The sequence below is a fragment of the Pteronotus mesoamericanus genome, unplaced genomic scaffold (assembly GCF_021234165.1).
Source record: "Pteronotus mesoamericanus isolate MK-2021 breed Mesoamerican mustached bat unplaced genomic scaffold, CSHL_Meso_final contig_166, whole genome shotgun sequence".
NCBI classification, from domain to species: domain Eukaryota; kingdom Metazoa; phylum Chordata; class Mammalia; order Chiroptera; family Mormoopidae; genus Pteronotus; species Pteronotus mesoamericanus.
This window is the reverse complement of record NW_026555066.1, coordinates 2,315,807-2,333,384: the sequence shown is the minus strand read 5'-3', so window position 1 is coordinate 2,333,384 and position 17,578 is coordinate 2,315,807. Positions and strand designations below refer to the sequence as shown.

Here is a 17,578-nt window from a genome sequence, read left to right as displayed (position 1 = left end):
GATAGTTCCCTTGCCTCTATTTCATTTAGCTCTCTCTGTGGGGAGTCCCCTTTTCCACTCTTTTGAGTGGAATTTCTTTTTCTTCCCAATTTTGTGAGAGTCTGTTAAGTATTTTTTCCCTTTACTTTTCTTTCTGGGCTTGCCTCTGATGATGTCAGTTGTTGACCCTATAGGGCTTTGGGTTGTTTGAGCCTTTCAGGAGTCTAATGCCTGTGTCTGACTCCTGCTTGGAGCAGCTCTGTGACTCCTTCGGTCAGGGCTGGGCTATTTTTTGGGATCTCTCTGTGTTCTCACGCGGGCTCCTTGAGCGCGTTCCCAGCGGGCAGGGTCCCCCACCTGCCTGGGCTCGCATGTGCTTGCCCCAGACCAGGGGGCTTATTTGCGACCTCATGTACTCATCTGGCCCTCCTTGGCACGCAAGCTTCGCGGCACTGGTCAGTTTAGGGTCTTCTATTGTGTATTTCCCCCGCTTTTGGCTCTTTGGGTGTGTTGCTTGCCCTTGCCAAATGGGGACTACGGAAATGGGAGGAAATCAGCTCTAGGACTCTCCGGTTGATCCTGTTTCTGGTCTCTCCTCCAGGGACTCTGGGCAGCTCTACTAATTTTGTGGGCCGCTCCGTGATCGCGGCGGGCAGGTCAATTTATGCCTGCCCTTGCTGCTCTGCGCAGTCCCTCGCAGGCCGTATGGGTGCCAGTCTGTGTGAGGCCTTGCCGGCCGGTGCAAGCATTCGCCAGCCCGCGTGGGTCACACACACGCTCGCCAACCCTCGCCGGTCACTCAGCGCAAGTGTGCGCGCCTGCTCTGGGTGTTTTGGGGGTGTCTATGTTTGCTTTTCGGCTTTTGGCTCTTTGGGGGTGTGGCCTCTTCCCGCGTAATGGAGACTAAGGCAAGAAGGAGTCAGGACTCCCCAGTTCCTCCTCCCGTTCTTTCCCCAATGCCTCCGTTTCTAGTCTCCCCTCAGGGGCCTCTGGGCAGTTCTGCGACCCCTTCGGCCAAGGATCCACCCTTTGTGCGGACTACGTTTCAATCGCAGGCAGTGTGGTTCATGCGCGCCCCGCTTCTGCCTCTTTGGGGTCGCACCTTTCCAGCCCACAATGGAGACTACCGAACGGGGAGGGAGTCGGGACTCCCCGGTTCCTCCTCCCGTTCTTTCCCCAACGCCTCTGTCTCCAGTCTCTCCTCAAGGCTCTCCCAGCCAGTCTGCACTCAGCCTCGCAGCTCACACGCGTACAAGCTGTGTGCGGAGTGCACAAAAGGCAGGTTAATTGATTCCCTTATGCCTGAGCGAGATGGTAGCTGCAGAGTGGGAAGTGCGTTATCACCCGGGCTCCACCGGCTGCCGTGTCAATTCTCTTCACAAAGTTTTCCTCACCAGTCTTTTCCCAGGCACCAGCCCACCCTGCTGCCGCCTCTACCCAGCGATCAAGGAGGGTGGCTGCTGCTGCAACTTTTGCGTTTGCCCTTTAAATGTGTTTTTGCATCCCCAGCCACCTGTCTCTGGCAGAGCGTGCCCCTAAGCTTTTTGGGGTTGCGTTTTGTCTGTATTTTCTTGGCTTTAGCTGCTGTAGTTTAGGGGTTCCTGTTTATGATTCAGACCCCGTTTTTCTCGGGGGGAGCTAACTGGCCGTTTCAATGTCCCTCTGGTGCCAGTGCCTGTGGTCACCCAGCCCACCCTCTCGAGCCTCCACCGCACTTTTCACATGTTGGGATGTGTGAGAGTAGAATCCACTGTCGGTGGCACCAAGGCTCCTCTCCCACTATCGCTCCACTGCTTTCCAGGTGATTACTCCATTATTTAGTTGCAATTCCAGTTTGGTTTTGGGAGGAGGTCAGCGTGACTCCCATTCACTCCTCTGCCATCTTCTCTCTCCCCTATTCATGGTTTTTACCTCAATATCTGATAGTTTACTTGTGTCTGTTTCAGTTAGTTCTCTATGTGCTGATTCATCCTTTGCTTTTGATTGGTTGGTGTTTATTTGTCTACCAATTATTTGTGAGACTCTTCTTTTTTGCTTCTGCTTCTTAAATTGATCTGTCTTGATTCCTGATGTTTTGGTATAAAATTCTATGGTAGGAGATCTGTTAGATTCAGTGGTACAGTGTCCTTGAACTCCTGATCTAGATGCTCTTTGGATGCTTTTTGTGCTGTGTATGTTGACTCTCTGTGCAGAATTGGGTTTTCATTAGTGTTTAGTCTTTGTTTGGTCCTTCTCTCCAGCTGTTTGACTTAGGGTCACTCTGCCTTCCACATCTTGTGTGTTTTTGTTCAGGTGGTGCCAGAACAAAACCACAAAGCCCAGGAAACAAACCCTCATCCAGAAAAATAACTCTCCCTGCATTCCCATTATTCACAGCAAACAAACCAGAATTAATAAGGCTGTAAATAGATTAAGACTATTACAAGAAAGGAGAGAAATAAACTATTATTATAAAATCTAATGACTTATCATGCACAAACTTGATGGACCCAAAATGAATGTTAAAAAGCTATGCAGTAAAGAAAACATCACACGTTCTTGAGAAGATCACAGTGGATTTCATCACGGTAGCCTCTAGTATTTACTGCTGTTTTTTTCTTTCTGGATATGCCTCTAATTCTGTCAGATGTTTACCCTTCTGACCTTATGCAGTATGTTCGAGACTTCTAAGAATCTACTGTCTGTGGCTGTCTCCTTCAGTAATTAATCTAGTCACTCTGCTCTCAGCAATCAGGCTTAGATACCACAGGGTGGGGCAGAGTCCCTCCTGGGGTCTGGGCTGTTGTTTCCCCTTAGGCTGCTCAGTGGGGAGTGGTATACCTGAGCACGAAGGCTGTTTCTTTATGGGGGACAACTTAGCACTGTTATCCAGGCAGCTACCCTTTGTTCATTCCTCAAAGCCTTAGTCTTCTGTCTCTCCTAAAGTGTCTCTAGTCCACTCTGTGCCCCCTTTAGCCAGGGATCTACTATCTGTGGCTGCCCCTCTGTACTCAGCAGTCAGGCTTAAGTACCAAAGGGCCAGGACAGAGTCCCTGCGTGGTGGCAGGGCTATTGTTCCCTCTCACGCTGCTGCCGTTCATGGGTGTGGTATGTCTGAGGAAGACGGATGCTGAGGTATGGGGGTTGAGTCAGCACCAGGATCTTTCCAGCTACTCCCTCAATTCTCTCCCCATATCCTCTGTCCCCAGTCTCTCCTCAGGTATGTCCAGCCCACTCTGCCCCCACCTTTGCCAGAGCTAGGGTAAGTGGCTGCATGTCAAAAATCTATGCAATCACCCTTTAAATGGCTCTTTGTGTCTCTAGCTGCCTGTTCTTGGCAGAGGGCAGCCCACCGCATTTCACAGCTGGCTATTATCTGTGTACTTTTTGGGCTCTGGTGCCATAGGCTGGTGATCCCCTTATGGTTTAGATGCCACTTCCCTCAGGGAGATCCAACTAGCCACTTAAATATCCCTCTGTCAGCCTCCTTCAGTTTCCGCCACACTTCTTTCCAGTCAGTTTGTACTAAAGCTGATTCTTCTGTCTGTCCAAGTTTATAAGGTTCCTCTCTTACTATTGTTCAGTTGTTTGTTCCAGGTGATTTCTCCATAATTTAGTTGTAATTCCAGATTTGTCTTGGGAGGACGTCAGTGTGACTCCCATTCACTCCTCCACCATTTCCCCCCTCCCCCAGACATCTTTGGCTTTGGTAATTTTTAAAATATGAGTGAAAATCACCAAAGCCCCTCTGAATCAAGTCCTGCTCCATAGCATTAACTCATGCACAGCAGCTCCTCCACTGTGAAGACAGCTACTCCTTGCAGACAATTGGCCTGGGGTAAATGCCTCCCAAAGACACCAGCAGCAAGCAAGGTTCAACTACAACAGGAGAGTGTTCACAGCCCACACTGTCACATACCTGGAACACCAAGCTGAGATGACTAGGGAGGTTGTGCCACTGGTTGTAACAAGACAACTACTATACAAGGCCACCCAACGAGGTCCAGGAGATGTGGCAGCATAGATAATACATAGACACAAACATAGGGAAGTGGCTAAAATGTGGAATCAAAGAAATGGGTCCCAAATGAAAGAACAGGAAATCTCTCCAGAAAAAGAATGAAATAAAATGGATGCAAGCAAACTACCACATAGAGAGTTCACAGTAATGATTATGAGGATGCTGAGAGAGCTTACTGAGAACTTCAAGAAAGTTAGTGAGAACTTCAACAGCATGAAAAAGAAAATAGAAGCCATAAAAAAGAAGCAGTGAAAAATGAAGGATACACTGAATGAAATGAAGAATAATTAACAAGGAATCAACAGTAGAGTAGATGAAGCTGAGAATGAAGTCAGCAATTTGGAATATAAAGAAAATACACCCAATCAGAGCACACAAAAAAAATGAATAGAAAAAAATGAAGATAGTGTAAGGAGCCCCGGGGACAACTTCAAGCATCCCAACATTTGTATCATGGGGTGGGGGATGCCAGATTATAAAGAGAGCAAGAAATTGAAAACCTATTTGAAAAAATAATGACAGAAAACTTCCCTAATCTCATAAAGGAAATAGACATACAAGTCCAGGAAGCCCAGAGAATCCCAAACAATAGGAACCCAAACCAACCCACAACAAGACACATTGTAATTAAAAAGTCAAAGGTTAAATACAAAAAGAGAATCTTTAAAGTAGCAAGAAGAAAAGCAGTTAGTTACCTATAAGAGAACTCCCATAAGACTGCCAGCTAATTTCTCAAAAGAATCTTTGCAGGCCAGAAAGGTTTGGGAAGAAATATTCAAAGTGACGAAAATCAATTATCTACACCCAAGATTATTCTATCCAGCAAAGCTATCATTTAGAATCGAAGGACATGTAAAGAGTTTCCCAGAAGAGAAAAAACTAAATGAGTTCATTACTACCAAACCAGTATTCCATGAAATGTTAAAAGATCTTCTTTAAGAAGGGAAAAAATATAAAAAACATGAATAAGATGGCAATAAATACATATCTATAAACAATTGAATCTAAAAAACAAAATAAATAAACAAGCAGAACAGAAACACACTCAGACACAGAGAACATTTGGATGGTTGCCAGATGGGATGGGTGTTGAGATGATGAGTAAAAAAGGTGAAGGGATTAAGAAGTACGGATTGGTTGTTACAGAACAGTCATGTCGATGTAAAGTACAGCACAGGGAATATAGACAATAATAGTCTAATAACTATATATGGTGTCAGGTGGATACTAGAATTATCAGGATGATCACTTAGTAAGCCATATAATGTGTAATCACTGGGTTGTACACCTGAAACCAATACAATATTGTATGCCAACTGTAATTGAAAAATAAAAAAGAATAATAAATAAATATCATCTGATACATAAAAAATAAAAATACAATAAAAAGTAACAAAAAATAAATTGGACTTCATCAAAATTAAAATATTTTGTACACCAAAAGACACTTCAAGAGAATGAAAAGATAACCTGCAAAATGGGAGTAAACACCTTCAAATAATATGTATGAAAATATCTAGTATCTAAAATATATTTAAAATTCTTACAATTCAACAACTAAACCACAAAAAGCCCAACAAAAAATGGACAAAGGACATGAATAGACACTCTTTTAAAGAAAATATACAAATGGCCAACAATCACATGAAAAAATGATAAATGTCACTTGTCATTAGAGAAATGTGAATCAAAACTCATGAGATACCATTTCATGTCCAGTTGAATGGCTGTAGTTTTAAAAAAATAACGTGTTAGCAAGATGTGGAGAAATTTGTGCCATTCATATATTACTGTTGGAAATGTAAAAGAATAAAACATTTTGGTGGTTTCTTAAAAAGTTAAACATAGAATTATCATATAATCCAGCAATTCTACTCCTAGTTATGTATCCAAAAAATTGGAAACAAATATTCAAATAAATACTTGTATATGAGTATACAAAACAGCATTATTCATAACAGCCAAAAGGTGGATACAACCCAAATGTCCACCAATGGATGAATAAATAAACAAAATGTAGAATATCTATAAAATGGAATATTATTCAGCTAAAAAATGAAATAGTGATACATGCTACAACATGAACAACTATGGATAAATTATACTGAGTGAAAGAAGACAGACACAAAGCTCCATTATTATATGATTCTATTTATAAGAAATATCCAGAATATGGACATTCTTAGAGACATAAATCAGATCTCTGTTTTTTAAGGGCTGAAAGCACAGGGGAATGGGGACTGACAGTTTATTGATCACAGTGTTTCCATTTGGGGTTATTAAAACAGTCTGGAACTAGATAGTGGTGCTAGTTGCACAAGATTGTAACTGTACTTATCATCTCTGAATTGTACACTTTAAGATGGTTAGAATGGTAAGTTCTATGTTGTGTGCATTTTACCATAATAAAAAGTACAATAAAATATTACCTTTCTCTGCAATTCACATTCATATCTTCCTTGCCCTTTACTCCCCAAGGGCTGGAATGCTAAGCGTCATTCGAACTTCCTGAATTTCTAGCCTTTGGTCTACACTTACACAGTCCTCCAAACCCTCAGAGATTATTCCACTTTCAATCTTTTGGGCAAATCCTGGACAAAGGTATAATAAAGACTTGCTGGTACTGTGATTCTTGATACAGTTTCAGGAACCCTGACCACTCTTCCAAAGGCTTAATCTACATTTGTTTCTTATTGACCTTTCTTCTGATATCATAGTTTTAAAAAAATTATTTATTTTTAGAGAGGGGACGGGAGGGAGAAAGAGGAGAGACACATCAATGTGTGGTTGCCTCTTGAGCGCCCCCTACTCAGGGCCTGGTCCACAACCCAGGCGTGCGTCCTGACTAGGAATCAATCCAGCGACCCTTTGGTTCTCAGGTTGGCACTCAATCCACTGAACCATACAAGCCATGGCTGATAGAGTATTTTTAAATGTTTTCTCTGTTGCCCAGCCCTATTTGTACCCTTTACTGCTATTCATTGACCTCTTGAGACTGTTCTCCCTGCTTAACTGCCTGGATGATTACCCAATGGTTATGGGCATTTTAGAGACTCTATCAAGCCTCATCTGATGAATGCGCAATAGCTATTAGGCCCCTAACTCAACAGAGAATTACACAAACTAGAGCATCAAAGACAGAAATCAAACTGGAGCTCAGCTGGAGAAGCCCTAGAGGAGTGGTTACTCTCTTGGGCTCCAGAATTAGGCTCCCTGGACTTGATTCTGGGCCCTGAGACTTACCTGCTGTGTAATTTACATAGACAAATTTCTTAGCCTTTTGAGCTATGTCTTTCCAAAGTATAAAATATGGATGAGAATAATGAACTGTATTTACTTTCATAGTGTGGTTGGAAGTCTAATTCATTGGAGTATAGTAAATGCTAGCTAACTTTTGATTTTCAATTTCTCTCTACCTCAGAGGCAATGGATCTCAATTTTGGCTGTACGTTAGAATCACTTGCAAATTTTTAAAACATAATGCATAGGCCACAAACCATACCAATAAAATAAGAGTATTTGAGGGTTGTTCCTATTTATTAGTGTTTTTAAAGTACCAAAAAAATAGGTAGGGGTAAAAAAGAGGGGAATAATAATAACTTTGCACATGCTCAAAATATTTTCATATTGCTAGTGATGAAACTTTGAGTATTATCCTCACTTTTTTAAAAAAATATATTTTGATTATGCTATTACAGTTGTCCCAATTTTTACCCCTTTTTCCTCCACACTTTATCCCCATTTCCTCCAGCAATTCCCAATTAGTTCATGTCATGAGTCATGCCTATTAAGTTCTTTGACTACTCCATTTCCTACACTGTTCTTAACATCCCCATGTCTATTTTGTTCCTACCAATTTGTACTTGTTAAACCCTGCACATTTTCCCCCATTTCCTCCTTCCTCCTCCCAGCTGATAATCCTTCAAATGATATCCACATCTATGATTCTGTTCCTGTTCTGCTTGTTTGCTTAGTTTGTTTTTTAGATTCAGTTGATGATAGTTGTGAATTTGTTGCCATTTTAATATTCATTGTTTTGATCTTTTTCTTATATAGTTCCCTTTAACATTTCATATAATAATAGCTTGGGGATGGTGAACTCCTTTCATTTTACCTTGTCTGGGAAGCACTTTACCCTTCCATTCTAAATGATAGCTTTGCTGGATAGCATCATCTAGGTTGTAGGTTCTTGCTTTTCATCACTTTGAATATTTCTTACTAGTCTCTATTAGCCTGCAAAGTATCTTTTGAGAAATCAGCTGACAGTCTTATAGGAACTCCTTTGTAGGTAAATCTCTGCTTTTTCTCTTGCTGCTTTTAAGATTCTGTCTTTATCTTTAACCTTTTGCATTTTAATTATGATGTGTCTTGGTGTGGTCTTCTTTGGATCCAACCTGTTTGGGACTCTCTGTGCTTCCTGAACTTGTATGTCTATTTCCTTCTCCAAAGTAAGGAAGTTATCTTTCATTATTATTTCAAGTAAGTTTTCAATTTCTTGTTCTTCGTCTTCTCCTTCTGGCACCTCTATGGTTTGGATATTGGTACATTTGGAGATGTCCCAGAGGCTCCCTAGTGTATCCTTGTTTTTTTTTTCTTTTTCTTTTGAGTTCTTTTTTCTTCTTGCTGTTCTGATTGAATGCTTTTCCTTCTTTATGTTCTAAATGGTTGATTTGATTCTCAGCTTCATCCCCTCCACTGTTGGTTCCCTCCAGATTTTTATTTCACTTAATGCAACCTTCATTTCTGTCTGGGTATTTTTTAAGCTCTTGCCATGCCAATCTGTTCTTTGAGCATCCTGATAGCCAGTGTTTTGAACCCCGCATCTGATAGGTTGCTTATCTCCATTTCATTTAGTTCTTTTTCTGGAGTTTCATTCTTTCATTTGGGCCATATTTTGCTTATATCCTCTATGTGGTATCTTCCCTGTGTTTGTTTCTGTGTATTAGGTAGCGCTCCTTTGACTGCTTGTCTTAGTAGTGTTGTCTATTGTAGAAAAGCACACCTGTAAATTGTATGGGGCGGAGCCTTAGGTCATCACGAGGGCAGGGCAACCCATTTCACTGCTTTGCGGCTCTGTGTGGGGGAGGGCTGTAGAGGAGACAATGCTGCTGCCTGGCCTCTGGAGATATTCCCAGAAGGAAGCTGTCTCCCTGCACTAACCCTGTTGCAGTCACTTCACTTTCTCTCTGTATGCCATTTGTGCCCTTCCAGCTGTTGTGCTGGTGTTAAATCCCAGAGAGGGTGGGTCTGTGTAAGTCCTAAGACCTTCGCCTGTGTAAGCCCTTTAAGAGGAATCTCCTGACAATCATGTATTTTCTTCTGCTGTTCCAACCTGCACTGGTTTTTACAGCCAGAAGTTATGGGGACTTATTTCCTGGCACTGGAAGCCTGGGCTGTGTGGTCTGGTCTGGGGCTTGAGGTATCCCTCCTGATTTTTATCCACCACACTGGAATGTAGAGCTGTCCATTCCACCGCCTCTCTGTGCCACTCTATCTCTCTACTTCACTGGGCCTCTCTCCATATCTCCAGGTTTCTGACCCTCTTTCCTGTCTGGATATATGTGGCTTCTTTAAGTCTTTGGTTATCAGACTTCCATACTGCTCAATTGTCTGATGGATCTAGGTGATATTTGTGATTTTGTAGTCTAGTTGTAATTTTTCCTGTAGTTGTGCAAGGAGGCAAAGCATGTTTACCTACACCTCCATCTTGACCAGAAGTCTCTCTGTTTTTTATACAAAGAAATTCAGATGAAACCAGTTTAGTGACATTTGGGCTGATAGACAATAGGAGTGGGACCAAATTTAACATGTGTGAAGCACACAGAGGGGTTTAGTTTATTCAGTTTAATGTAAGCCAACAGTGTAATGTTGCTGCCAAAAGAATGAATGTGATCTTAAGTTACTCCATAAAAATTGTGGAAGGTCCCCTTCTGCTTGTCAGCCACAGCTGGTATATTGTTGTGTTGTTTTTTTTTTTAGATGTCATACCTAGGTAAAATGAGAAGAGAGCAAATAGGATAGAAATATATTTGAAACCACAGCATTAGGAGCTACAGTAAAAGGGAGTGGGATCTGCCAAGCCTACAAGGATATTTTTGCATGGGCAGAATTCCAAATTTTATGTAACAGAAGGACTGCCAGCCAAAGGAAAAGAAATAAGATTTATTTTATATTACCTAAATAGCAGAACTGGGATACACTATGGGTATCTATAAAACCTACTTAAGCTTAACCTGAGGAAGACTTTACCAATAATTAAATCTGTAAAAGGCAGTGAATTTAAGGGAGGTGATGTTTTCCAAAAAACAGAGTATCAAAATGTCAATAAACTGAAAAAAAAAACTGTCAAAATCAACGTTTTCAGAATTCTTGGATAGAGCCAAAAATTTACAACCACCAGGAGAAAGCTTAGTAAAGACAAAACTGGCTGCATTGTCGTAAGTGAGCACTATGGTATTTTAAGTTGCCTTCTAGCCATACTTCAACCTCAGATGGGTAGTGCCTATTGAGTTAGCAGACTGCGCTTCTGGTGCAAGTTGCTACTGACAAATAAAGTAATCAAACATTATTCTCAAATAATTGTGGTCGCTGTTTTGGCCTGTCTGTTGGAAAGAACAGTGGTAGAGCTTGCTTTGTTTTATTTCACTCTAAGGGCTGAGGCACCTTCTAAAGTGGAATTTGTTGAAAGTTTTTAAAGGCAAAAATATTGGCTGCACAGAGTAAAACTTAGGATCAAAGTAACAAGAAGCACTACAGCAATCAAAGGCCTGGGAGAAAAAGGTTGGGAAAGAACATATGTGGAGAAGTAAGGGGTTTTAAAAGCTCCTCTGTATACTGGGGAATCATTAAGTCATACACATGCCCAAGGCTGCATGCATGTTCTGGAAAGACATGAGGAATTGTCTTCTTTCACCTCTAGCTAACTTTATGCTCTAGTCATGACTGATGTGAAGACTAATTCAAAATTTTAAATGGACAGGGTAAGTGTTAAAGGAATACCCCCAAACACACACCCAATCTGCAAAGGATGAGAGAATATATTTCCTTTTTCTTTTATTTATCTTTATTGTTTCTTTTGTCTTTATTGTTTTATTTTCTTTTTAGCTCCACATATTTAAGAAGACTTAACAAAACACTGACAACTAAGCCAATAAAACACAGACTTTGGTGGCCACAAATGGCAGAGAATACAAACTTTATGAAAGAATTTAGAAAGCCAAACACATATGTAGGAAGAAGGAACACTGACAAAAGTGCTTAGAAGGCCTTAAGCTTTCACCTCATGATAATTCCTGGGCTCAGTTCAAGTTTCAATAGTCAATGGAGAATTGCACTAGTACAGAGCCAGTCTGCAAAAAAACTAAAGTCTCCTCTCTTATTTTTTAGTATTTTTTGTTTGGTTATGTGTTTCAGATTCTGGAAAATGTGAAAATCTTTGTGAAAATGTTAGCTGAACATGACTTAAAGTAAGTGACACTCTAGTGAACACAACCAACAAGAAATGATTTTTGCAAAATGAGTTTTAAAAGGTATCAGAAAAGAGTACTACAGCTTTTATCACTCATTCTAGTAATCAATTAATCAATAAACAGCAAATCATGAAAATAGGAAGAATCTGATTACTAGAGTTACCAAATTATAATAATCAAATGTCCAATTTACATGAAACATCAAAGACATACAAAAAACCTGAAAAAGATGGCTCATAGAAAGGAATGAGACAAGACACTTCCTTGAGGAAGTCTAGCCATTAGACTTAATTGAAAAAAAATTTTTAGTAACTGTCTTAAATATGCTCAAAAAGCCATGGGAAAAAAGCGGACAAAGAACCAAACAGGTCAGAAAAATGATATTTGAATACAATGAAAATATCAACAAAGAGATTAAAATTATACAAAGAACCAAACAGAAATTATCAAGCTGAAAAAATACAATAACTAAAATAAAAATTTCACTAGAAATGTTCTTTCTGATTTGAGTAGAAAGAATCCATAAACTGGAAGATAAATAAATTAAACTATCAAGTCTGAGAAGCAGAAAGAAAACAAAGGTTGAAGAAAAGTAAATAAAACATAGGGGATTTATGGCACACCAACTAATGGACCTGTAATATTAATTATAAGTCTCAAAAAGAGAAGAGAGAAAGTGGCAGAAAAATTAGGTCAATTAATGTTGGTTGAAAACATTCCAAATTGGATGAAATATATGCATATACAAATCCAAAAAGCTAAATGAACTCCAAGTAGGATAAAGCCAAAGACACAAACTGAAATATTAAAATCTAATTATTGAAAGACAAAGAGAATCTTGAAAGCAGCACAAAATAAGCAAACTGTCACATTCAGGGAATCCTTGATATAATTATAAGTTGAATTCCCATCAGGAGTATTGGAGGTGAGAAGGCAATGGGATGATATATTTAAAGTACTGAAAATCAAAAACAAAGCTTTTTAAACTGAGAATTCTATATCTGGCAATATTAAGACATTCCCAGAAAAACAAAATTTAAGGGATTTAATTATGACAAGACTTGCTCTATAAGAAATGCTAAAGGAATTAATTCAGATTGAAATAAAAGAATGCTAGACAGTAATTCAATGCTGTATAAAGATGTCTAGTAAAGGTAAGGAAATAAGCAAATATATAAGCAAGTATTATTAAACCTTGATCTGTAACTTCATTTTATTTCTGACAAGATTTAAAAGACAAATGCATAAAAACTAATTATAAATCAATGTTATTTGGCAAGCAATATATAATAAAGCTGCAATTTGTGACATTAACAGAAGAAGATGAGTTGTAAAACAATTATTTGATTACAGTTAAGTTGTTATCAACTGAAGTTAGGCAGTTACAACTTTAGCATATGTAATCCTTATGATAATCACAAAGAAGATACCTAAAAAATAGACAAAGGAAATAAGAAAAAAATAAAAACGCACCAGCACTAAAATTCAACTAATCACAACAGAAGGTAGGAATTGAAAAAATAAGGGTCAAAAAACCTGAGACATAAAGAAAACAAATAGCAAATGGCAGACTTTTTAATTGTCAGTAATTACAATAAATGTCAATGGACTATTCCATCCACTCAAAAGGAATAGATTAGCAAAGTGGAATTAGACAAACATGAGTAAACTATATGCTATCTTCAAGAGACTCACCTTTTTTTGAAGATTTTATTTATTTATTTTTAGAGGGGAAGGAAGTGAGAAAGAGGAGAGAAACATTGTGAGAGAGAAACATCGATCGGTTGCCTCTCACATGCACCCCTTCCTGGACCAAACCTGCCACCCAGGCATGTGCCATGACCAGGAATCGAACTGGCAACATTTTGCTTTGCAGGATGACGTCCAACCAACTAAGCCACACTGGTGAGGGCTACCAAAAGCTCGCTTTAAAGTTAAGGACACAAATAGGTTCAAAGGAAAAGTTAGGAATATATAGTCCACGTAAATAGTAAGCACAAGAAGCTTGAGGGTCTATACTAATATACAAAATGGACTTGAAGTAAAAAATTGTCACAAGAGGCAAAGTACATTATATATTGACTAAAGTGTCAACTTACCAAAAATATATAACAATTATAAATATATATTAGAGCAAACATCAGAAGCCCAAATTTATATATAAAGCACACATTGACAGAATTGAAGATAGAAATAGCTATCCTAAAATAATAGTTGGGGACTTAAATAATCCATTTATAATAATGAATAAAACAACTAGAGAGATAATCATTCAGAAACAGAGGACTTAACATCACAAACAATCCAAGCATAATGAACATTACACCCAAATACAGGGGAAAACAAAACTTTTTCAAGGCATTCTCCAAGAATGCCTTGGCGCAAAGGGTTTTCATAAATTTTTTAAAAAATGATTCATACAAAGTACCTTTTCTAACTCCAATGAAATGAAACTAGAAATCTTTAACAGAAGAAAACACTCTAAACAACAAATGGATTAAATAAAAAATAAACGGGGTAATTTGAAATACTTTAAGTTGAATGAAAATAAAGTAACAAAACAACAAAAATTTCTGGAATGCAGGAAAACCAGTGCTGAGAGGAAACTTTACAGCTGTAATTCCCACACTGAAACAGAAAAAATGTTCTAAGTAAATAACTGAAGTTATACCTTAAAATACTAGGAAAAGAGGAGCAAGCTAAAACCAAAATTATCAGCATGAAAGAAAATTAGTGTGGAAATAAATGAAATGAATTTTAGAAAAATGGTAGACAGAAACAACAAAATGAACACTTGGTTTTTCAAAAGATCAAAAAAATTGACAAAGCTTTGCCTATATTAACCATGGAAAAATCAGAGAAGACTGAAATTACTGAAATCACAAATGACTGTAGGAACATAACTATACAACTTAAAGAACTAGAGGTTTATGAAAAATATTATAAAATTGTACATCATTATATTAAATACGATAGATGAACAGACATATTTCTTAAAACACAAAAAGTACCGCAGTTGACTAAATAAATAGCAAATGTGAACAAATGTCTAATAAGAGACTGAGTCATTAGTCAAAAACTTCCAAACAAAGAAAAGCTCAGGGACAAATGGCTTCTTATGTAAATTATACCAAAAATTTAAATAATTTATATTAATTCTTTCTTCTCAAATTCTTCCAAAAAATAGAAAACTCTTCCTAAATCATTCTATGAGGACAGCATTACTCTAATAACAAAGCCAAATAAACATCAGAAGAAAAAAAAGACTTACAGAATACAACTTATGAATATTAATGAGTAGTTACTTAACAAAATACTATCAAACCAAATTTAGAATTATACCAAAATAATTGCAGATCAACACCAACTGGTACTATTTCTCCCCAGAATGCAATGATGGTTTAAATAAATCAATGTAATGAACCACAGTAATAGATCAATAATGGGAAAAAAACATGGCCATCTCAATTGTTGCAAAATAAGCATTTGATAAAATTTAAGATTCTGTCATTACAAAAATATGCAAGGGAAACAAAGGAAAAAATAAACAAAAGGAACTATACCAAACTAAAAAGTTTTGCACAGCAAAAGAAACTATTAACAGCCTTCGCTGGTGTGGCTCAGTGAATTGAGCCCAGCCTGTGAACAAAACGATCACCAGTTCGATTCCCAGTCAGGGCACATGCCTGGGTTGCAGGCCAGGTCCCCAGAAAGGGGCATGCAAAATGTAACTATACATTGATGTTTCTCTACCTCTTTCCCCATCCTTTCCCCTCTCTGAAAATAAATAAAAATATCTTTAAAAAATAATAAATACAAAAACACTAATGAAAACTGAGAGCAAAAAAAAAAAAGTTAAAAAAACTATTAACAAAATGAAAATGGAACACACTGAATGGTAGAATTTATTTTCCAATGGTATTATCTAATAGTGGAATAATTTTCTTTAAAAAAAGATTTTATTCATTTATTTTTAGAGAGGGAAAGAGGGAGATAGGGAAATATACTGTATAATACAATAATTTAAGGACCCATTCAGTGGCCACCACTCTCCCAAGTCTAGATTATACAATACAGAAGCCAAACAGTAAAAAATGACCGAAGTAGAGGAGATTGGAGGTGAAGGACTTGGTAAATGGAGGAGGATTGACAAAGGGAGGAGCGCCTGCACAGGTCAAAAAAATGCCTGAATCTAGGTAGGGTATCTCATTCACACCACTTGCCTATTGTGCTGACAAAAGTTGTGAAGGTCAGTGAGAATTTTTGGGTCAAAGGATCTGTTTACAGGCCAGACAGAACCATTGTCTAATTTATTGCGGCCAGACAGAATTGCACGAAAAAGCCTTTTGGAATGGATCTCAGATGCAAGATCCAGCCATTTGAGATTACAGACAAGGCACCCCAGGGGGGTGTGTAGGGCACCTGGAGGCGGTCTGGCTCCCTCACCTAGAGGCATGTGTAACTGAGGGAGCAACTCCTCACAACCTTGGAGGAGTCTGATAAAGCAGTGTTCCCACGGGCTTTTGCCCAAGTCCCAGGGCCTTGAGCCCTGGGTGCAATAAACTCCCCTGTAGCCTTGAGTAGGACCGCATGTGCAGCTTGTGATAGTTACTTCACCTTCTGGCCTGAATGCCCTGCTTTGTTTAGGGCCAGTATAAAAGGGGTAGGAGCTTTGGACGGGGTGGGGAGTTGGGGCGCCAACTTGGACATGGGCTTTAGGGCCTGTGTGACACCCTCCACATGAGCTCGTGGCCTGTGTGCGGCGCGGACAAAGGCTTTGTGGCCTGTGTGATTTCCCCCAGACTGGGCTTGTGCTTGTGTGACTCTCCCGAATAAAGGCATGTCAAGCATCCCCAGGGCTCTATGCATCTTCTTCCATCTACCCGAGCCCCAAGTGGACCTGTCCAGCCTAGAGAGCCTGCAACACAGGGTGTCTCCCAGAGGACGAGATAGAGAGGCTCCCATTCTCTGTGGCCTGGTGGGTAAGGAAAATGACTAATGCCAAGGAGAGAGGCTACCGGAGGAGTATCCTTGGTCAAGTGGACTTTCACCAACTCCTGTGATGAAAGGGCAAGGGGTGAGGGCGTCCCCTGACCCCAGACCTTTCCAGGGTCCTAGACCCGGTGATCGTTGCCTCCCTGCCCAGTGCTAGGGCTTCCTGCAACTGCAGTGAAGGGAGGAACTAGGATGTAGAGTCAGATTTCCTTACCACTTTGAAGGTCCGCCATTGCGGATGCCATGTGTAGGCAAGCGGGTAAGTGGGTCTCCCTAGGTCTGGCTCCTGGACCTCTACATCTCAGACAGACAGGGTTAGGAGGTTAGCTTCGGTCAAGCTTCTGCTGCCCATTGCTCCCATAGTCACTAGTCTTAGGAGGCTGGAGGACATGTCCCGGGTTTCGGCACCAAAATATTAGGTAGCCAAGGTGGCTAAGAAAGTGGTCCCTTCTAGTTTCTAACACTCACCAGCACTTTTGTTTGTTGATTTGTTAATGATGACCATTCTGACCTGATGTGAAGTGGTATCTCATTGTAGTTTTAATTTGCATCTCTCTGATGGCTAGTGATACTAAGGTTTCTTTCATATGTCTATGGGCCCTTTGTATGTCCTCCACGGAGAAGTGTCTGTTCGGGTGATTTGCCCATTTCTTAATTGGATTGTTTGTCTTCCTGGTGTAGTCATGTGAGTTCTTCATATATTTTAGAGATCAACCCCTTGTCCGGGGTATTGTTTGGCAAGTATGTTTTCCCATTCGATTGGTTCCCTTTTCATTTTCCTGATTTTTCTTTAGCTATGCAAAAGCTTTTTAATTTGATGTAGTACCATTTTTTATTCTTTAATTTATATCCCTTGCCCAAGGAGTTATTTCAGCAAAAATACTGCTGTATGGGATATGTGAAAATTTTCTTCCTATGGTTTCCTCCAGAACTTTTCTGGTGTCATGACTTACATTTAAGCCTTTTATCTATCTTGAGTTTATTTTGCTGTATGGTGTAATTTGGTGCTCTAATTTTTATCAGATTGTTTTATTGTTGCTCAGCTGTAAGCATTCTTTATATAGTATGGATATTAATCCCATGTCAGATATATGATTTGCAAATATTTTTCCATTCCACAGGTTGCCTCTTCACT

The 17,578-nt window shown here is 39.4% G+C and overlaps 1 pseudogene; it reads right to left on the bottom strand.

Annotated features, from left to right (window-relative positions):
- Window positions 1-16,676, bottom strand: part of LOC129064580 (mortality factor 4-like protein 1) — a 72,641-nt pseudogene extending 55,965 nt beyond the window's left edge.
- Between the last annotated feature and the right edge of the window lie 902 nt (window positions 16,677-17,578).